The following is a 24,097-nucleotide window of genomic DNA, read 5'->3' as shown; positions in this document are numbered from 1 at the left end:
CACAAGGAGTCTTAACTACCGGACTTCCAGGGAAGTCCCTGAATTTCTTAATTTAGTGCATTTTGAGACTTTTAACTTATCATCATTTACCATGGGAAACTTTTCAAATTTGTCGATATTTTCTTTTATGGCTTCTAATTCAATATGGATTTTGACGTATATTTAGCCTTCTTTGGGCTTCCTCTGTGGCTCAGTTGGTAAAGAATCTCCCTGCAATGTGGTTCAATCTCTGGGTTGGGAAGATCCCCTGGAGAAGGGAAAGGCTGCCCATTCCAGTATTCTGGCCTGGAAAATTCCATGGACTGTATAGTCCCTGGGGTTGCAAAGAGTCAGACATGACTGAGTGACTTGGGCTTAGCCCTCTTTACTCTAAGAAGTATGTATTTTAAATCTTCTGTTTTCTTTTCTTTTAGTATTTTCTTTCGATTTTTATGTTTAAATCTGTGATAAGCCTGGAATTAATTTTGATATAAGGTAAAAGGCATGGATGAACTGTTACTCTTTTTCCAAATTTCTCTAGTTGTTCCAACATCATTACTTAATGACCTCTATTTTTTCTCATGAATTTAAAATGCTAATTTTATCACATACTACCAGTAGCTATCTCTTTGCATTTATATCTAGATTTCCTATTATATTCTATTGATTTGTCTACTGATGCAACAGTTCCATCATGATTTAATAACTGCAATATTTTTTCAAGTGTTGAAAGAAAACAGTAGCCAGTTTAAATTCAGGGAAAAAAAATTAACATGCAGAAAAAACTTTCTTCAACAATGAAGGTGAAATACATACATTTTCAGACAAAGAATTGGATAATTAGTGAAAAACAGGCTGCACCAAAGGAAAAACTAAAGGACATTAAGCCCAATCCTTCAGACTCAAAAACAAAAAGGGATTCCAGATGGAAACACAGAAATGTTCAGTTCAGTTCAGTTCAGTTGCTCAGTTGTGTCCGACTCTTTTCGACCCCATGAATTGCAGCATGCCAGGCCTCCCGGTCCATCACCAACTCCCAGCATACACTCAGACTCACGTCCATCGAGTCAGTGATGCCATCCAGCCATCTCACCCTCGGTCATCCCCTTCTCCTCCTGCCCCCAATCCCTCCAAGCATCAGAGTCTTTTCCAATGAGTCAACTCTCTGCATCAGGTGGCCAAAGTACTGGAGTTTCAGCTTCAGCATCATTCCCTCCAAAGAAATCCCAGGACTGATCTCCTTCAGAATGGACTGGTTGGATCTCCTTGCAGTCCATGGCACTCTCAAGAGTCTTCTCCAACAGCACAGTTCAAAAGCATCAGTTCTTCGGCGCTCAGCTTTCTTCACAGTCCAACTCTCACAGCCATACATGACCACAGGAAAAACCATAGCCTTGACTAGATGGACCTTTGTTGGAAAAGTAATGTTTCTGCTTTTTAATGTGCTATCTAGGTTGGTCATAACTTTTCTTCCAAGGAGTAAGCGTCTTTTAATTTCATGGCTGCAGTCACCATCTGCAGTGATTTTGGAGCCAAAAAAAAAATAAAGTCTGACACTGTTTCCACTGTTTCTCCATCTATTTGCCATGAAGTGATGGGACCAGATGCCATGATCTTAGTTTTCTGAATGTTGAGCTTTAAGCCAACTTTTTCACTCTCCTCTTTCACTTTTATCAAGAGGCTTTTAGTTCCTCTTCACTTTCTGCCATAAGGGTGGTGTCATCTGCATATCTGAGGTTATTGATATTTCTCCCGGCAATCTTGACTCCAGCTTGTGCTTCTTCCAGCCCAGCATTTCTCATGATGTACTCTGCATAGAAGTTAAATAAGCAGTGACAATATACAGCCTTGACGTGCTCCTTTTCCTATACGGAAATAAAGAATAACAAATGCTGAGGGTACAAAATAACCTTCATCTGGGTGGGAGTAAGTGGAGAGGAATTACTAGACTGATGCAATGTTTATATCTTGTTTTGGGTACATCAGTTCAGTCAGTCAGTCAGTTCAGTCGCTCAGTCGTGTCTGACTCTTTGTGACCCCATGAATCGCAACACACCAGGACTCCCTGTCCATCACCAACTCCCGGAGTTCACTCAGACTCACGTCCATCGAGTCTGTGATGCCATCCAGCCATCTCATCCTCTCTCGTCCCCTTCTCCTCCTGCCCCCAATCCCTTCCAGCATCAGAATTTTTTCCAGTGAGTCAACTCTTCGCATGAGGTGGCCAAAGTACTGGAGTTTCAGCTTTAGCATCGTTCCTTCCAAAGAAATCCCAGGGTTGATCTCCTTCAGAGAGGACTGGTTGGATCTCCTTGCAGTCCAAGGGACTCTCAAGAGTCTTCTCCAACACCACAGTTCAAAAGCATCAGTTCTTCGGCGCTCAGCCTTCTTCACAGTCCAACTCTCACATCCATACATGACCACTGGAAAAACCATAGCCTTGACTAGATGGACCTTAGTTGGCAAAGTAATAAAACTTATCAAACAGAATAGTCAATGTCTATACATATCACTCTATGAAATTATATCCCATTTTAAAAGATAGGAAAGCAAGAGAAAGGACACTTACACTCTTCAAGAGGTGGCATAGCATTGGTTTTAAAACCTGACCAGGACTTTACAAGGAAGGATTATTATAGACCAATCGCTCTCAGGAACATATATGTAATGTTCCTTTAAAAACTTAGTGAAACAAACTCAGTGATATTGTAAAGGATAATATACCATACCAAGTTGGATTTTTCACCATATTAGTACTGAGAAAATCAATGACTATCATAACACATACAAGAAAAAAAAGCATCTAATGGAAACTCTAAAAAACAGAAAATAAAAAAGAATTTCCTTAATCTGATAAAATATGTCTACAGGAAAAAAAACTTATAGCAGACATTATACTGAATATTGGAATATTAAACCCTTTCCCCTTGAGATGAAGAATAAAATGACAATGTCTTTGTAATCACATGTAAAGTTGTTATATGGTGATTGAGACAAAGCAGGCACTCAAAAAATATTAGATATTTAGCAATTTTTACAACTCTCTAGTTAGAGTCTTTCAGCTAACTCTGTACTGTATCCCTTTTAATTATTATTTTTACTTACTTATGACATTTTATCTGTTTGATCTGTTTTTAGTTTTGGTTTTGTTTTCATCTTATTTACAAACTGTCGTTATAGTTTCACCTCTACTACTCAATTCTCTCCCTTTAATTTTTAAAGTTACCTTTATCTTTGTTATACTAATGCTTTTATTGTTAGTTGTTACAACAAGAACCATTCCAACTACCTCCAAGTAGCTTTTCTCTCCATAACTATTCACCAACATAAAGGAAAGATATTTTAATTTTTATAATCTAATCCTGTCAATGGTCATTCTTAAATTTTACCTACATGCTTAGTTTAATCTTCTAATGAAGTAAAAAAAAAAAAGTATTGGTGAGTATGTGAAGGAAAATGGAACCTTGTATGCTGGTAGGAATTTAAATTGTTGTAGCAACTATGGAAAACAATGGAGATTCCTCAGAAAGCTAAATATAGAACTACGATATGGCCCAGCAGTCCCTCTTCTGGATATATACCAAAAGGAAATGAAGTTAGCATCTTAAAGAGACATCTCCACTCTCACGCCCTCGTGTGCATTGCAGTATTATTCACAATAGCCAAGACTGGGAAATAGGCTGTGTCCAATGACGGGTAAATGGATAAAGAAATTGTGCCGCATTTACACCATGGAATATTAGTCAGCCTTCAAAATGGATATTCTGCCATTTGCAACAACATGGATGAATCTGGAAGACATTAGGCTAAATGAAATTAACCAGACACAGAAAGACAAAAGGCTGCATTATCTCATCTGCATGTGCAATCTAAAGAAACTTAACGCATAGAAGCAGAGAGTAGAATGGTGGTTACCAGAGACTGGGAAGTAGGGGAAATGGAGGGATGTTGATCAAAGGGTAGAAGGTGGCACTTATGTAGGAGGAGTGAGTCTAGGGATATCATGTACAGCCTGGAGACTATAGTAAATAATATTGCATTGAATGCCGAAAATTTACTGAAAGTAGATCTCAGGTGCTCTCATCACATACAAAAAAGATGCCAATGTGAATTACTTTGATAATTATTTGATTATGCATGAGTATCGAATCACATTGTGCATCTTAGTCACATGCAATTTTCATGAATAAAATAAACGTCATGTATGCAAAAAAGGCCGCACAAGGCAAAACAAACCATTACTCAGTATCCTTACACTCCTCCCTAAAGAAGTAAAGTTTCTGAGTCATGCTCTAACTTTTTCCCCTCAATTGTTTAGCCACTCAGTCATGCCCAGCTCTTTGGACCACATGGACTTGCCGGGCTCCACTGTCCATGGAATTCTCCAGGCAAGAATACTGGAGTGGATAGCCATTCTCCTCTCCAGGGGATCTTCCTGACCCCTGGAATTGAATTGAATTGGGGTCTCCCACACTGCAGGCATTGAATCTGGGTCTCCAGCCCTGCAGGCAGATTCTTTACCATCTGAGCCACCAGGGAGGCCCAATGTATGTCTTAGGCTCTGTGCATTTTAAATACAAAAGAAAAAAGTTTTGCCAACATTATTTATGTTTCCATTGAGCATTTCCTTATACTTGCCATGACTTTATACCACTTTGTTGCCTTTGGAGCTTACTATTTCCTTCAGTGTTCACTCTTTTCCTTCCTTGTTTAATGAACAAGGGTCAATCCTCCCTTAGTCACTGTATCTACTTATAAAAGAAAATATCTTCATTTTTAACTTGCTTCTAAATCATAGCTTAATGCAGTCTGGAAATCTAGGGTGACTTTTTTAAGGTTTATTTATGTATTTATTGGCTGTGGTGGGTCTTTGTTGCTGAACACGCAGTTTTTCTCTAGTTTCGGTGAGTGGCAGCTAGTCTTTAATCAAAGAGTGTGACTTTCTCATTGTGGGGCCTCACTTATTGCAGAGCATGGCTCTAGGCTCATGGGCTTCAGCAGTTGCAGAGGGTGAGCTCAGTACTTGTGGTGCACAGGCTTAGTTCCTCCACGGTACGTGGGATCTTCATGCTGCTGCTGCTGCTGCTAAGTCGCTTCAGTCGTGTCCGACTCTATGCAACCCCATAGACAGCAGCCCACCAGGCTCCCCCGTCCCTGGAATTCTCCAGGCAAGAACACTAGAGTGGGTTGCCATTTCCTTCTCCAATGCATGAAAGTGAAAAGTGAAAGTGAAGTCGCTCAGTCATGTCCGACTTTTAGCGACCCCATGGACTGTAGCCCACTAGGCTCCTCCATCCATGGGATTTTCCAGACAAGAGTACTGAAGTGGGGTGCCATTGCCTTCTCCGGGGATCTTCCATGACCAGGGATCAAATAGGTGTCCCTTACATTACAAGGCGGATTCTTAACCACTGGACCACCAGGGAAGCGCCAAGGTTACATTTTGTAAATTTTTTCCCTTAAGTACATTGGAGATTTTCCCTCACTTCAAATCCTGTGGAGGAGGAAATGGCAACCCACTCCAGTATTCTCACCTGGAGAATCCCATGGACAGAGGAGCCTGGTGGGCTACAGTTCATGGGGTCCCACACAGTCGGACACGACTGAAGGGACTGAACATGCATGTATCCTTTTCTGCCAACAAATCTCCATTTAAAAAGCAATTCCAGTTTATGCCTGATCACGGGAGATGAAACGGTTATGCGGATCTTTTAATGAACCGAGTATTACCTAATCCACTGAATGTTAGCGTTCTATCTCCATTGTATGGAGATGGTATATGAAAAACTGGATCTGATGGTGAGACTGTCGGGGTTTCAAGTGTAACACTAACGTGATCTGACATGTTTTAAGAGGATCACCATGGATCTGTGCTGAGAGCTAGGGTAGAAACAAAGAAGCCAATTACAGGGTGTGGTAGGAAGCAGGAAAATATCATGGTGATGTCTACCTGGGTTCCAGCAATGGACGTGCTGAGAAGGGCTGGAATTTAGGATGCATTCTGAAAATAGAGTCCACAGATCTATTAAAGGATTAGCTGTGAGGGAGGTGGAAAGGGTGAGAGAGAGAGCAAATTAAAAATGATTTCAAAGTTTTAGGTTGAGCAACTAGGGAGGTTGGGGTTGCTATTTCCTGCCATGTGGAATCCAGCAGGAGGAGCAGCTCTGGGAGGGAATGAGGAGCGTAGTAAACTTGAGCTGCACAGTCAGTGTCTCAGTGACGCTCTCACGTAGAAGGCTGAATATCGACGTCTGGAGTTCACATTAGAGTTTGGGTTAAAGAGCCATGGTTCTCTGTCATAGCACCTGTGATAGTCTGCTGGATTTTCGTGCATGTTTGTACTCTTAAGTAAACTGTAAGCTCTTTAAGGTTAGCAAAAGTTTGGAGGTGATTTGTTGCCTAGGAAAGAGAACTCCACTTGGCTAACAAAACGCTGGGAAAGTCTGATTTGCAAAGCAGGTTGTGAGCCTTGAGCGTAGCTGGGCAGGCACCCTGATGCAGACCCTTGCCAAATAGAGATGGCATTGTGGGGCTGAGATGGGTGGTTTCTGTCTTCACATGTTCAGTTGCCATTTTTTCATGCAAATTCTGCAAAAGGATGTACACACTTCTGCTTGCTGAGGGAGAGGTTCCAAAATGCAAACCTGATGCCATCATTGTCTTCTTTCCACACCAGCCAGCTTCTTTCTCTTTCAGGGATTCCCCCTTCCTCCTCCACCTAAAGCTCCTGGGCATTTTGTCCACCACCATTTCCCCTGTGCCTCTAGGAAGGGACCCTGTGAAGGAGGTGGGCCGACACCTTGGTCTACATCCTTCCCTTGTCTTTTGGGACAAGTGTCCTTTCAGATCCAATATTTGGAGAGCTTTCTGTCTCTCTTAAACTCGTCGTCATGCCAGACAGACATCAAAGGAGGCCATTCGGGTTGCTTACAAGATACAGACACATAGTGTCCGTATAAGACATGGATACATGTCTTATAAGAGTGTTGAAGGATCCGGGCCTTCCTCCTCTCTCCGAGGGGGTCTTCATGAATGTGTTAGGAAGACATAAAGAGTTCTCTGTGTGAAGCATAACCAGCTTTCCGCACATCTGGAAAGCTTCCCCAATCTGTTTGAACAAAGCAGCTGGAGGAAGACCAATGTACCCTGGCTCTGCTGCTCTCAGCATCACCGCACGTCGCAGAACCTTTCCTGGGGAAGTGCTGAGCTGGCCACAGCAGTGGCTGTAGCTTCATGCCATCCAGCTGAAGGAGTTTTGTCCATGACTGGGGCATCCTTCTCTTCGTATGGCTCGCCAGGCTGGTCTGGCCTGGGGATGGGACATCTGAATCATTCCGGGAGCCAGACCTCCAATGGTAATGTCTCTCTCCCTTTCCCTCCCCAGTTTCCTTGTGAAAAGTGAAAGTCACTCAGCTGTGTCTGACTCTTTGAGACCCCATGGACTATACAGTCCATTCTCCAAGCCAGGATACTGGAGTGGGTAGCCTGTGCCTTCCCCAGGGGATCAAACCCAGGTCTCCTGCATTGCAGGCAGATTCTTTACCAGCTGAGCCACAAGGGAAGCCCTACTTTTCCTTGCGGGCATGTCCAAATTCACCGGCCAAAATCCAGGTCTGAATTTTGTCATCCTCCTGGTAATCAGCGTCACTGTCCTGCTAACAGCAGTTTCTTGCTGCCTCCAATTTGTTTAGGTTAGGGTCATTTCCCAGGTGTTGAGATAAAATAACCAACATAATTAGGAAATTCCTGTATTTTCACAAAAAAAGCCTTTATTCAACCATGCCTTCTCCTGGGGGCTTGGATGCTGAGGTCAGAATTTTCATGGTGTCCACCGTCAGTAGAGACAATAGTGTTGCAGGTGTTCATATGCTAGAACTGGAAACAACGCAACGCTGCTTGCGTCTTCATCCTCAGCACCAGTTTTTCGTGGAGCTCCAAGTGTGGTGACTCTTATTTTTGTTCAAATTTGTATAGAATATAAAAATTCTAGGCATCTAAGTTTCAAATCATCTTAATCCTCTCTTTAACTTTTGTGGCACTGCCTACTTCTCACTTTGGTCAACATAATCCTTTTTCAGAAATGATAAATAAGAATGGAGCTATTGTAAACTGTAGCAACATATGAGGGGTTCATCTCATGTTTTCGGCAAGAAGCAGATATTTGTGATCTGTAGTACTGGACCAAGCACAGTGACATGTTTAAGTCTTGTCTTGGTCTCTGTCTCTACCATTGGGCAAAATAATTATTCTCTACACGTCTAGTTCTCCAAAAAGCCTATTTTTATATTTTACGTGTGCTCTGACTTTTATAAAAAATCCTCTCTTGGTTTCTTTCAAGACCTGTCCATTTGTCCTGGGGGGCCCCTTTGAGAATCACAAGCTTCTAATTTTTATCAGGTTTGAGCATTCACAAGAAAAGCAGATAGTAAGAAGCATGGGGTCCCTGTACAATGGAAACTAATATGTATTTTTAAGACTCTGATAAAACTCGGAATGTTTTTCCCTTGATCCCCTTCAAATTTATTTTAACAAAGTGCATATAGCTTTGTATATTCATTATAACCTATGCATACTGAGTTAGACTGGAGTCTTGAAAAAACAGCCAGCACCTCATCTTTCTTTCACACACACACACACACACACACACACACACACACACTGCTCCATGAGAGGACAAGTCTTTGGGAAATTATTAACACCATTTTCACTCTAAGTAGGGGTTCAGAAAATAAACATACTCACAACAAAACACAAATGTAAATTGATGGTAATAACAGTGAAATGAAATATTGTGAAACCAGCATGTAAATTCTTCAAAGTTTAAAGAACCGTGGAAAATTGAACTCTAATGGAAACTATTAATAGCTCAGATTTCTGTCTTGAATTCATAAATTATAGGGAATTCATCTACTTGCTGGTATTTCATCCATTCCCTGAAAGTTTACAGCTATTCTTACCCACAGAGTTATTACTTTTTTTTAAGATCCATCATTTAAGTTTATTGGTTATTAATTTTTTTATTTATGGTTACCTGGGTCTCCACTGCTGCTTGCAGGATTTCTCTAGCTGCAGCAAGTGGGGTTGCTCTCTAGTTGCAGGGTGTGGGCTTCTCATTGTGGAGCACAGGTTCTAGGCACATGGGCTTTGGTAGTTGTGGCCCATGGGCAGCATGTGGAATCTTCCTGGGCTGGGCATCTAACCTCCATTGGCATATGTCTCCTGTATTGGCAGGCAGATTCTTAACCGCTGGACCACCAGGGAAGTCCCCTAATTACTCATTTTTAACCTATCAGAGGGAGTCTAAGGTGGTCCTGTGGAGATTATAAAATCCTATTTTACCTTCACCAGGGATTAAGTTTACCTGGGTTATTCCAGGTTATAAAACAATACTATTAAAGATGCTCTCTGAAATATGCTTCAGTTCAGCTCAGTTCAGTTGCTCAGTCGTGTCTGACTCTTTGCGACCCCATGAATCACAGCACACCAGGCCTCCCTGTCCATCACCAACTCCCGGAGTTCACTCGGACTCATGTCCATCAAGTCAGTGATGCCATCCAGCCATCTCATCCTCTGTCATCCCCTTCTCCTGCCCCAAATCCCTCCTAGCATTAAAGTCTTTTCCAATGAGTCAACTCTTCGCATGAGGTGGCCACAGTACTGGAGTTTCAGCTTCAGCATCATTACTTCCAAAGAAATCCCAGGGCTGATCTCCTTCAGGATGGACTGGTTGGATCTCCTTACAGTCCAAGGGACTCTCAAGAGTCTTCTCCAACACCACAGTTCAAAAGCATCAATTCTTCGGCCTCTTCACAGTCTAACTCTCACATCCATACATGCCTACTGGAGAAACCATAGCCTTGACTAGATGGACCTTAGTTGGCAAAGTAACATCTCTGCTTTTTAATATGCTATCTAGGATGCTCATAACTTTTCTTCCAGGGAGTAAGCATCTTTTAATTTCATGGCTGCAATCACCATCTGCAGTGATTTTGGAGCCCAAAAAAATAAAGTCTGACACTGTTTCCACTGTTTCCCCATCTATTTCCCATGAAGTGATGGGACTGGCTGCCATGATCTTCTTTACCTCCCACCAATACACACACACACACACACACAACACACACACACACACAAGTTATGTACTTAAGAACACAGATATGCACAAACCTGTGGGCACACTCAGAGTGCACTAGTTCAAGGGCTAGGCAGTGGGCGAATTCTGTTCTTCCCCAAACATATTTTGTGCTCTACGCCTCCTCCTTATACTAGAGCCTATTTGTGACTGCTTTAGTTGAAGTGTTGAAAAGAGGAAGAGCATTTTAGGAGTCTGCCCTGAAGACAATTAAGATGGATGAAGCTTAATGAGTACAGTAGATCTTTGGTTGTGTATAGAGAACCAGCAGCATAGACTTCCCAGGTTCCTAGCTTACTCAGTCTGTGTCGTGAACTTTCTGGGGCTGTCCTTACTTGGCACTGTTGAAAGTCTGGTTTGCCATATTTGTACATTTATTCCTTATCTGGGCTGCCTCCTTTCAACTTACTGGTGTTTTGTATGCTCCACATGATTAATACCCTAGGTTTACTGAGGGTATTTTATCATTTATAGTTTCCAATTATTTTAAGAGTTGTATGCAATGTATTACAATTTCCATTCTGCTGTTGAGAAAACTGAAGATTAGAGAGATCACCCTGGCCTCAATCTCAGGTCTGGTGAATAGTTTGAACTTGGGTCTGTTGGCCCCAAGATACACGCATGCTTCTAACCCCTATGCTAGACTGTCTCCAGAGTTCCGAAATCTAGGCTAGACTAAAGCCGGGTATCTGCTTCCATCCTACATTTAAATTAAGAAGGAAAGTGAGAGAAGTTTACATACTCATTAAGCTTCTCTACTAGTTCTTCAGAAAAGCCAGAGTAACTTTTCTCACAGAAAACCCTTATTGAAGAAGTTTCCTACATCTCAACAGCCTCAGGCTGATAAATAGCAGCCACAGAACAGAAATCTACAGTTTCGTGCCCACTAGCAGGTCACCGGAAGCCCAGGTTCCTTAGAGAACTTTCCTCGGAGGGGGTTTCCGTGTCCGGCTGCCTTTAAAGATGGCCGCCTTCCCCCGCCCCTTCCTGTTGCTCTCTGGTCTTCATCTTCCCCCGGGGCTCCCTCACTCCTGGCATTCTCTCTCAGCAATGTCGCCATGACCCTCTCTGCTTTTCTGTTCATTTTCTGTTCAGCTCACTGAACTGGACGGGTAACACGCTCATAGTTGTTCCTGGGACACCAAGCTGTTCTGAGTTCTTAGTTTCTCCTTGTTCTCTCAGCAGTTGGCACTGTAGTTCCCAGTTTTTGTCTTTTTTTTTAAACTCTTTTAACTAAAAGAGTTCTCTAGTCAAGTTCCTTCTCGCACAGAGCAGTGTGAAAGGTAATTGGAGTGTCTCGCCTCACACTGCCTAAACAGCACCCCCCCTCACCCGGCCCACCAACCTCAGTCACCATTCCTTTCACCCCACTGGGAGCCAGGCCTGGATGTTAAGGACTGGCCTGCATTCTAGGCCAGCTCTGCTTCTGGACTTCAGCCCTCAACCTCAGTTTGTATCAATCATTGCAATTAGAGAGATGTTTTTTAAAAATTCAAACATTATTAATATTTTAAGTGGAAGCTAAAAATTATTTGGTAGGGGCTTCCCTGGTGGCTCAGTGGTAAAGAATCTACCTGCCAATGCAGGAGATCCAGGGAGGATCCCTGGGTCAAGAAGGCTACCCACCCCTCCACCCCAGTGAAGGAAATGGCAACACAATCCAATATTCTTGCTGGGGAACAGAGGAACCTGGAGGCCTACAGTCCATAGGGTCACAAAAGAGTCAGACAAGATTTAGTGACTAAACAACAACAAAAAATTATTTGGCACTATTAATAAATAGAGAACAAAATATAACAAAGTAGTACCAATGAGAAATAAAAATTACTTTAAGAACATATTTTATTTTAATTCTATTCCTTTAAAATTTATACTTTATAGTCATAATGATGCAGATATAAATGTATAATTTTAAAATAATGAACTGTGCAGATGTAGATGGATTTGTCTAGTACTTTTTGTATAGATAGGAATAAATGGCCAAAATAGATGCTAGAAGTGGGGTCTTTGAGATGAAGAAGAAATAGCAGGATGCTCTCACAGAAACTTATATTAGGAACAATTAAAAATTGTGGTACAGAGTAAAAAGGAATTTTCTTTGTCTTCTTTCCCGTGATTTTCTCTTTAGAATGTCTTCTAATTTCAGTGGCATCTCCATTTTGTTTTTCCTCTCTAAGTGGGAAATGCCAGTCAGGCCAACTTCATCTCAACCTTGCAATACCATGAAACGAAGAGTCGGACACTAAGAGTCGGACACGACTGGGAGACTGAACAACAACCAGGGCCGAGCACATGAGACCTCTACTCCACACTCTCCGCTGCCTTCCCAGCTGGACACCTCAAAGGCCACCAAAGCCGTGCTGATTACATCACACCACTCTCCCTTCTTGCCTCATCAACCACAGTTCTCCTCACCTTCACAGACTCTGCTGTGCCCTCCCTGGCCCCTTGCTCTCCACTCACGGCAGGCAGCTCCTCCCTCAGGTTTTCATCGCTTCAGGATTTTCACATCGTTAATGCGTTGACCTAGTTGGGTCTTTTCTCAGTTATGACGTTCTTAATGAGTCCTTTATCGACCAACCAGATTTGCTCCCATCCTTTTCTCTTGCTTTATTTATCTCCTAGACACTTATCACCATCCAATATACTATCTTATTTATCTGTTTTATGTCTATCCTCCTCTAGGGCAAAGTAAACTCCATTAGGGCAGAACTTTTCATTTATCTCAAAGGCCTAGACACTGTCTGGCACATACTGAGTCTTGATAAATGTTTGTTGAATAAATAAATACATATACCTATATATATGTTTATATATATTTTCGTGTGGTCATGTATGGATGTGAGAGTTGGACTGTGAAGAAGGCAGGGCGCTGAAGAATTGATGCTTTTGAACTGTGGTGTTGGAGAAGACTCTTGAGAGTCCCTTGGACTGCAAGGAGATCCAACCAGTCCATTCTGAAGGAGATCGGCCCTGGGATTTCTTTGGAAGGAATGATGCTAAAGCTGAAGCTCCAGTACTTTGGCCACCTCATGCAAAGAGCTGACTCAATGGAAAAGACTTTGATGCCGGGAGAGATTGAGGGCAGGAGGAGAAGGCGACGACCGAGGATGAGATGGCTAGATGTCATCAAGGACTTGATGGATGTGAGTCTGAGTGAACTCCGGGAGATGGTGATGGACAGGGAGGCCTGGCGTGCTGCGATTCATGGGGTCGCAAAGAGTCGGACACGACTGAGCGACTGAACTGAAGTGAACTGATATATAGTTTGTTGCCCTTAAAGTTAGTTCAGTGAATTTTAACTATCATTTAACTGTGCGTGCCCCCTAAATAGCTTCAGCCATGTCAGACTCTTTGTGACCCTATGGACTGTAGCCCGCCAGGCTCCTCTGTCCATGGGATTCTCCAGGCAAGAATACTGGAGTGTGTTGGCATGCCCTCCTCCAGGGGACTTTTTAACTATGATACAATGTAACTCTTTTAGTTTTATAATATATGGAAAGGGGGGTTCGGTTCACTCAAGGACTAGGACTCCTTGGAAGGGATCAATACTATTGTTTTGATGCATCATATTTGAGATGAGAACAAAGGATTTCACCAGAAATAATTTGGGCTTTCAGCAAATACAATATTTAACTTGGGAGACATATGTATCTTTAAAAAATTCCAAGAAATATATTTAGAAGAATTCTCTTTCAATATATTTGTTACTTAGAATATTTGTTTAAAAAATGCTCAGATCGTCTCTACTGCTCAGAGTCCTTACTGAAGGTAAGTTCATGGATGCAGAATTGGAACTCAAAGGAATGATTTTATTGATTTTCTATTGCCCAGGTAAAGGAACTAGAAGGAAAATACCTGAAGCATCATCAGGACACCTGATTTTTGGAAAAATTAAATTTTAGAGATGCCGTGGGACAATCTAGGAAGCAATGTGACTGGGTGAACCCACTGAGGGAAAAAGACATGTTAAGGAAAGCAGCAGAGAAGAGATGCGGTGTTAGGATAACATCAACTTCAGTAAGCCATGAGCATTGGGAACAATTTCATTCCTATGGAATAATCTATCTTTTGGAAGGGGAGAGGACTGGGGGGATGATCAAAAAGCAGGGTTTTATCAGAAGTAAAGACCATCTGCAGAAATACAATCAGAACTATTACCAGTCTTCACAGAAAATGTTCATTTTTAAGGGAACTGACAGCACAGATATTCTCTTCTCTTAGGAATCAAGCTAATTCTGGCCTCAAGGTAATGGAGGAAATCAGAACCCATGGGGCCGATGGTGCCTCTAAGTTATTTCCTCTGCTCTGTTCTTACCACTGTTTTATCAGCAAGGAAGGCCTTCAGGACAGAGGTCGTGCCCCAGTTATCATCTCACAGGACATTCCTGAGGTCACACATTTCCAGGACACAACTGAGATACTGCGAACAGGAGCCAAGCAGTTGCTTTCCTTCTGCCCTAAAGAGGTTCCTCCCAAGCACCTCATCTTTCAGCAGCTCTTATAGAACAAGTATGTCAAGTTCTCAAGGCCCTGCTATCAGGCCTCACTTATTTCTGACTTTTCCCAGGTAGAGACACTTGTTATGGGATACACAGTCTCTTTTGATAGTCTTGTTGGATTGGCCAAAATTAATCTTTTATGATGTCATGCATGTATTAAATTTCAAAAATGGGATCTTGTCTCTATGATTCTGATGCAAGATACTTCTACATTCTTTGTTAACCATGAAATATGACTTCTTTTAATGGTCATCAATCAATAATCTTTGTTAGGTTTTAAACTTTGTTATATGGAAAGAGCTCTCTTATTCATTTGAAGATCCTTGAAATTAAGGGCTGTATCTAATGCATCTTTCTTTCCTTACAACGTGCTACTTGCCCATATTAGATGCTCAGTAAAAGCTTCTTAGATAGGTGAATAGCTCAGCTGATAAATGAAAGGTTGATTTAAAAATTCAGACCTAGTCTCTGTCCCTAAGAACCTTAATAAGTAGGTGAGGAAACAATATACAATTTAGTCGAAATATTAACATGGGATAATAAATGCCCAGCAGGTGGGACATAGATGATAAGTTCTCATGAACTTCTAAATAGATTTCCTGGTGGAAGTTGGATTTGATCTATGTATTGAGAAATGAGTGGGATTTCAGTAACTGGAGAAGATGTTAGGGTCTCCCTAGCTGGGTAGAGATAGGAGTAAAGACCCAGGTATGGAGAGCTATTGGATGTGTTCTGGGTATAGCAATTAGTTTGTGTGGTACACACACAGTGAGATTAGTTTAGCAGAGGAAGGAGGCCTAGAATGCCAAAGGAATCGGTTTCGTTTTATCCTGTAGACAACATTGAACTCTACAGTAATAGAACTAACCCACTCACCAGAGACTTCCAGAATCACGGAGTGATGTGAGAGCCACAAGTTAAGGACAGACGTAGAAAGAAGTGCCGTTAAGAGTGACGAATGCTGCAATGAACGTGAGAATTAGGGTATAGTGATTGATTCTATGCTGGCTTAGCTCGCAAGACAGCTGGCCCAGGCTCTGTCTTCAAGCTGGTGCCCAGAGAGAGCCAAAAAACAATGAGACAATGGCTTCAGGAGGAAGGGCCCCAGACACTCAGCCTCGGGAGCCATCTTCAGGCAATTCATCTCACTCCTAATTGTCCAGTGTCTTCCTATGAGACCAGAAATCCTGCCCGACACACTGGCCCCTGGACAGCCTCCGGCAGCACTAATTACCAGTGTTTTCCAAGGTCTTCAAATCTATCCTGAGTCATGTAGAAAGCCTCTAAATTATTTTCAAGGACTTTAAAAACTCACAGGAAAAAGTCATTGAATTGCTTAACACAACACATATCTCTCCTTCAATCAAAACATATACAAAATAACTGAGATTTCTTTATATTTTAGTGGCTGAAAGCCACATGCAGAATTTTTTTTAATTTTTACCCCTTTTAGGGAGTAGCAAAAACCAATAGCAAATTTAATTTTTGGCTGTGTAGAGAATTATCACAATGTTAAAATATATTTTTAAAATATGGTTTATAAAGGCCCATGCTTTTTCCTAAATCTACAATGATGGATTTTCAACCTCCAAGTCTGAAGAGACTACTTAAGTTTGGCTGGGTTTGCAGAGGAAGCACCTTGCCCTTCCTAGAAATGTAGCTTGTTTTAAAAATGAACTTCAAGAAAACAAATTGACTCAGAATTTTAAGGGGGTGGGTGGTGGTGAGGAGCTTGGCTGCAGCTAAGAAAACTTGGTATCTTCCCTGTTAAGTTTTTCAGTCTCATAGCTTCATGGAGTAAGAGGGTGTCGTGAACTTGGATAGCAGCCATTCTAGAAAAATCTAATCAGGATGGGATTTGGTGTTAATTACTTCAGTAGTTTAGAGAAATGGAAACAGAGGCTGAAGGAGGTGAGGTGGTTTTTGTATTTCTGGAGAGATTTGGTGCTTGTAAGGAAGCCTAAAGTTAGGGTCCTTGTCCTCACCAGGTAGTTCCAGGGAAACAGCTCCCCTGAACATGCTAACCAGAACCCCACCCCCAGGCCCATAACAGGCCACCCCTGTTTGTGCTTGACCTTGTCTAAGCATCAGTTATATCGGCATTATCCACCGGCAGGTGGTCTCACCTGACTTTCTTTTTAGCTTTTCAGCATTTCCCCTGCCTGAACCTCAGCTCCCTGTCCTCCCAATGACCTGTGACTGATCACCTCGGATCCCTGCCTTTCTTTCCTGTTCTGACCTCTCAAAACTGCTGTAGGCCTTTGACCTTGACCACCTGAGTTCCCACACCTGGCTCCTGCTGGCATTAAACCAGGAGGACACTCCTACCCAGGTGTCCCACTCGCTAGTCCTGACCTCGCCTCTGAATTCCTCGCTTCACTCCCATTCTCAGACCCCCACACTCCAGTAAGACCTCATTATGGAGGTCTGTGGAGTCACTTCCTTGGGAAGTTTTCATAAGAAAGGCTGAATAAACTTGCTTAGATAGTGCGCGTCTAGCCTTGGCCTCAGAGGCGTCCCTGTAATTCTATGACCCTCACCAACATTGTTGCTGCAAACCACAGGGGCCACGCTGGAAAGAAAGAATTTCTGTGGGTAACAAACATCTCTGACAATCTCCTCTCAGGTTCAGTCTCAGGTCTCCCTCACAGGAGATGTGTCATGTTTGTGTGAATGTAAGTCTTGGAAATACAAAAAGGAATGTAGAATTACAACGATGCAGACTAAAGCAAGAACCACAAAAATGAAGCACTTCCATTTCTCCTCTAACCGCTCAATGTTTCTAGTAAGCAATCTGCATTGGCAGCCCTTATCATTTATTTCACCTTTGGAGAGATTTCTGGAGCTTTAAATTGTGCTCACATGCCAAGTGGCTTCAGTTGTGCCTGACTCTTTGTGACCCCATGGACCGTAGCCCGCTAGGCTCCTCTCTGTCCATGGGATTCTCCCTGCAAGAATACTGGAGTGGGTTGCCATTTCCTCCTCCAGGGGACCTTCCCGACTCAGGAATTGAACCTGCGTCCCTTATGTCTCCTGCATGGCAGGTGGGTTCTTTACCACTGGCGCCACCTGGGAAGCCCTTGTTCAAGGGGTTGGAAACAAGTCAGGCTTTGCTGAATGAAGCCTCCCCTCACACCTCTGTGTGCAGGTCATGGTGACAACTTCTACAGATTGACCTTGGGGCCCAGAAAGGTGTAAGGTGAGAGCATGTCTTGGAAACACAGAACAAGGTGAACCGATGACAGACGTCGAAGAGTCTGGAAGGGACAAGCCCTGGTCAGACTGCTCTGTGTCATGCAGGGCCCCCAGAGGTGAGGTGAGGCAGGTAATGGGATTAGGCTGAAGGAAGCTCCCTTTCTCCCCTGGCGTGTTGCTGTAGCATACAGGCTGCCGTCTTTTCTGTTAGACATTTTCCATTGTGCACAGAGAGGCAGAGGGGGCTATTGGTCCCAGAAAGAAGGACCCCGAGGCTCAGCCCAGGAGCCAACTCCAGGCAATCCATCTTACTTCCTACTGTCTGCTCTTTTCCCACGAGAGCTGACTTGCTACCCGACACCCTGGCCCCCGGACAGCCTACGCTGGGCATTTCCTGCAGCAGCACTTATTTCCTAGTGTCTTTACAGGAATCCTGACCCAGAAATGCACCTCAATAGGTAAGAAGTTTCTTAAAAAAAAACACAAACAAACAGGGGAACCAAACCGAGAGATAAAACATTCTTGGGCTCTGAGGAACTCAGAAGCCCGAGGCTGGAGCACAATTCACACGTTGGTCAGCCAGCTCTGCGCAGGCTGATAAGTCATTTCGAGAAAAACAAATGAATTCATATCTGATAAACCAGCACATTGATAATACCGAATTCCTTTCGCCTTTCTAAGACGCTGTCTGGCAGGGGGCTGGGCAAGTCCTTGCTCTGCCTGGGCTGAGGGAGGTGAGCTTTACTGTAGCTGCTCACAATGGACTATTTCTCGGTTTAGCCAGCCCTACCGGGATTGGACTGGGTAGCTCCCGCTTCCCCCCAAATAATTTAGACATGTCCCCATACCTGCTGTGAGAAGGGCAGCTGATAAAATCTGTTTTGAAAAGGTCCATTGTTCCAATCACAAATAAGAACAGCTGAGTGGATCCCAGGAGAGTTTTTATGATTTTTTTGAAAATGTTTTTGAGGGGATAGTTCCTGGCTGTCCCACCTAAACGGTACTGCCCGCTGTACACACACACACACATAGACACAAATGTGAAAGAGATTCTCTTCAGAGTCATTCTCAGACACCATGCAACCCAGTGACTCCAGAGAAAAACAGATTGAATAGTCTAGAAACTGGGGCTGGATCTGAACTGCTAGCTTTCTAGATTTATAGGATGACTTCTGAATTCTGCATTCAGACTTAGCATGGCTTATATTTAACAATTATTCTTTTTTTTTAAGTCTTTACACACTGTATTTTCTTGTTTTATTGGGTTTTTTTGCTTGTGACAGCTCCAAGCCATTTCTTCTGCCTTTCTGCACTCAACTTGTATTATTGAATCATTTCTTTATTGTCAGGTCAAATTATACTTTTATTCTATTCTTCTTGATGTTAAATGGTAGAACAAAGATGCCTGAATAATCTAGTGGCTATAAGCATGGCTTATATTAATACAAAGTGGAAAAGCAGTCCAGAAGAGCAATTTCTGATTCTTTCTGAGCAAGTTGAGGATCTTTTTCTACAAAAGATGATATTTAAGTTGGATTGTGAAGGACAAGTAGGAAATAAGCAGGTGTTTATTTCCAAATACAGGACTTCCCTGATGGTTCAGAGGTAAAGAATCTGCCTGCCAAGAAGGAGATAAGAGTTCAATCCCTGGGTCAGGAAGATCCCCTGGAGTAGGAAATGGCAACCCACTCCAGTATTCTTGCCTGGGAAATCCCATGGACAGAGGAGCCTGACGGGCTACAGTTCATGGTGTCACAAGAGGCAGACACGACTCAGAGGCTAAGCCACCACTACCATTTCCAAATACATATGGCACAGTATGGGCCTGCTTAAATATTCATTCATTCATTCCCAGAAAAACTTGCTTGAGCACTGGGAATATAGTGATTAATAAGATGGACCTGGTTGTGTTCATCGAACAAGGTGATATAGTTGTTTAAGAACTACAGACAAGTAAAAAAATTATAATCTGACTGATGCTGAAGCTGAAACTCCAATACTTTGACCACTGGATGCTAAGATCTGACTCATTGGAAAAGACCCTGATGCTGGGAAAGATTGAGGGCAGAAGGAGAAAGGGACGACAGAGGATGAGATGGTTAGATGGCATCACTGACTTGATGGACATGAGTTTGAGCAAGCTGCAGGAGTTGGTGATGGACAGGGAAGCCTGGCACACTGCATGCAGTCCATGGGGTCATAAAGAGTCAGACATGACTGAGAGACTGAACTGACTGACTGAAGCCAGCAAAAAGAATAGGGACGGTGTACTTTAGCAACACATTCCCTCGATGGTTCAGTGGATAAAGAACCCACCTGCAGAAACAAGAGATGCAGGTTCAATCTCTGTTTCAGGAAGATTCCCGGAGGAGGAAGCAGCAACACACTCCAGGATTCTTGCCTGGAAAATCCCACGGACAGAGGAGCCTGGCAGGCTACAGTCCACAGGGTCACAAAGAATCAGACCCAATTGAGCGACTAAGCACAGCACACAATGCAAGTAGAAAGATGAGGAAAATTAGGCCCCTACTTCCATGCTGCCTCCGCTTGGGCCCTTCCTCAGTGAAGGGAAGAGGAAGTCTTCTCTTGCTATTGTTTCCACAGCAACAAAGCAAACCATTTGTTGGAGTCCCTTAAGAGAATTATCAGATATATTAAAAGTTTTGATCAAAAGATTCAGTATTAAATTGAAATGCATCCTCCTATTTTGCTCTCATAAGTCCAAATTAAGAGATCTTTCTTAAAGTATGCATTAGATTTTGGTTTCCATCAGGCATGGACCTTGGTGTGTAACTGTCCTTACTTCTCCTTGTTTGATGCACCTGGCTCTCAGACAGTTCTGGGGTCCAGAGAACATCCTCCTCATCCACACTGGGATGTAGATGGCACCCTCTTCTCACCTGCAGCCACTGCACCTGAGTCTATGGGGCAGATGCCTCTGGGCCTCCTAGTTTCTCTTAGTTCCAAGCAAGAAGTGTCAACTAAGTGAACACTAAGGTCCTTTTCAACCATCTTACATTCAGAATTTCCTTCTTTTGTTCACTTGCTAGATGAGTCTTTGAGATCAATAGTGCTTTTGTATCATTAGAGGGCAGACTTCCCTTGGAGTAGAAAGCGAAGGAGAGTCTTGAGAAATTAAAATATTTGATATGAAGTGTTGGGTTATTCTCTTGGAGGGTGAGCATCAGAAAAGGAGGGAATGGAGGGCAGAGGAGATAATGAAAGAATCAGCCACTCAGCCTTGAGCAAATGTTCACTATTAATTGAATGTTTAGTGTGTAGGGAGGTATGTCAAACTACAGGTCCCACTGGTAGATCATGAATGGGTTTATTACATCACAAATAGCAGTAAAAAATAAAATAAAACAAAATAGAAAACATGGTGTATTTTGGTAAATAGGTAAGAAGACATACCTATTCATGAAATTTTGCTTTGTAAATGTATGGGTGGGGATACGTACTAAATCACAATATAAGATTTATTCCTAACGGTACATAGAGCTTGAACATTTTGAGAAATATTGACCTAAGGGATCACACGTCACCTTAAGGGTTAAATGTTTTTAATATTATATACTGACATGAAAATTATTTTCATATTTAATGGGAAAATTTTTATTCAATATAAAATAAATTTAATGTCTGGCTGAAGCACAATAAGACTCATGCAGATAAACCAGAATAATAAGTATTACAGAACTGATTAGAAAATATTCTGTTTCATTTATAGACTCCAATATCTTTTGCCTTGAAATTGGTAGCACTTTCCTCTCTTATAAGTCCCTTTTCTTCTCTATTTAAAACCATTGTAAACTGATTATTGACTTTGAAGTCAGACCTGCATCTGGATCCAAAGTCCACCATTCCCTATATGGAGGACTTTGGGAAAATTATTTAGCATCCTTCTGCCCAGTTGCCTTGTCTTTAAAATTAGGGCAGTTGGGCTTTGCACATAGAGTTGTTTTCACCGTGTCAGCTAATGTTGGAAAGTAATTAGTCCAGGCTCTAGGATGTAGTAAGCTCACAATAAATGATAGTTCTCATGATTAAAGATGATTAAACAGTTTTCCCTTCTTCTTAGTCTGGGAAGCTGAAGTCCAGAATAAGCCAAGTGATGATGACAAGTCAACCTGCATCTCCACCTCTTGGCAGGTTGCATCTTTGTCCTTAGAGCTTATGTATTTGGTGAGAATAATAAGTTAGCACAGATAGCAAAGAATAAAAGTTGATCTCAATTCACATTCACCTCCTTCTGACTTCCACGCCAATCTGGCTAAGAGGCTGTACTATTTCTGGGCTGTTTTCCAGTTGAAAAACTGAAGAATGTGGTGCCTCTGTTTAGGGTGAGTAAGTTGGCTGCCCCCTTGGGACAACTCACTGACCTGAACAGGATTTCTCTTCTCACCTGTGCTTCAGGTCATTATCCTATAGCATAAAGTGTTTATAAGCAGTAGCTTTCAGAATGTCCCATAATAGAGGAATTCCATACAGATTACACAGCTGTTTTTTAATAAGGCTCCAAAATCTGGTTATTTCTCAGTATCACCAATTGGAGGTGATAAAATTCATGTGATGAAACATGAAACATCTTTTATCCCCCTGAAGTTCACTGTGTACCCCCTCTTACGGTCAACACTCTTAGGGGACCCCGACTTGAAACTTCCCAGAGACCAAGTCCACAGTTCACAGTTTCCATGTGCTAGTGAAGAGATCAATGATTTGTCTAAAACAAAAAACAGAATTTTGTACTTTTTGAGTTATAAGACATTACAGAGATCAATTAGAACAAATCCTTCATTTTACAGGTAAAGGATATTAGATTATTTGCTCCGTTTGGTCACCTGTTTAATGTGTGGCTCAGAACCTGAACTCAGACATCCTGTCTCCAGACCGGGGACCCTTCCCACTGCCTTCTAGATTCCCAACAATGGGTCTGCAGCAAAGGCAGTCCTTCCATAGTTCAAGGTCATGGTACGACTATTTAGAGTCGCCTTCACAAAGCAGGCTGGCAAGTTCTCCCACAGCCCAGCCATAGGACAAACTTTCCAAGGGAGCCCGGAAACTGGGCTTTCTGCCACTCGACATCCCATATTTCTCTCTAAAGTACAGAAAAGGACTGGTTCCTTTTCTGAAGGCATTTAACTACAGGTTTCAAAAGTTAGTGAATATTCATGACTTTTAACTCAGTGATCCCAGGTTGTAGAAATTAATCATGAAGAAAATCTGGAGAAGGGCAAAGATTTAGCTGCAACGATAGCACGACATTGTTTTTAAAACCACACGATCCTGGACCTGGGGAACTGTTTAAATAAATGGCAGTATATTTATATATATATATATTTTTCTAAAATAAGTATGTTTATTTTAGAATGATTAAAATGGTGTTTTAGGAAAAGAGAAAAAAAAATGAAAAACCTGGAAAATGTTCTTGATACACTGCTCAGGAAAACTATACAGAATGATTCTAAGTTTGTAATAAGAATCTACATTTATACCTATTTTTGCTTAAAATGAAGACAGATTAAATATTCCAGTATATCAAACGACTGGGCCATTGATATATATATATATATATATATATATATATATATATATATTTTTTTTTTTTTTTGGCCACACTACAAAGCATGCAGGATCTTAGTTCTCCAACCAGGCATCAAACCCACACACTCTTCAGGGGATGCACAGTCTTAACCACTGGACTGCCGGGGAAGTCCTTGGGCTGTTGGTACTTTTGTCTTTGGATTTGACGGTACTTTTGAAAAATCTGAAAAAGGACATTCATTGCTTTTGTCCTGAGACAGAAGTACTCTTTAAAGTCTGATTTCTTTCCTCACTGTGCTTCTGAAGTAGTCCCCAAAAGCTGAAGACATAGGGTGGCACTCTAGACTTTACAAGGGGGTGCAATGGTGAAAACAGAGAGGACCGTACTCTGAAGATTTGTTACATGTAGTGTTTCCAGTCCTTTGGGTTTATTGTAAATTTCATCAAGCACAAGATTTTCTTTTTTTTTAATGTTTTCTTCTAGACTACCTAAAGGCAATAAGTCTCAAACATTCTTAAGATGAAAGCCCAGTTAAGCAGGGAAAGTCTCCATGACCTACCCTCTCCACTTTCCACCGGTTGTATCAATTTAGAGAGAAGCAAAATGAAACACATTGCAGTAACATAATTGCTGGCAGTATGGAAGAGGTACTTTATGTGAAAATCACATGAGCGTGTATGCATGACTGAAAGTTGTGAAGCATGTCAAGTAAATCTAAACTAACCCAGTAGTGTTACTACATTT

Source organism: Ovis aries, chromosome 20 (assembly GCF_016772045.2).
Source record: "Ovis aries strain OAR_USU_Benz2616 breed Rambouillet chromosome 20, ARS-UI_Ramb_v3.0, whole genome shotgun sequence".
Taxonomy (NCBI): Eukaryota; Metazoa; Chordata; class Mammalia; order Artiodactyla; family Bovidae; genus Ovis; species Ovis aries.
This window is presented reverse-complemented; position numbering follows the sequence as displayed.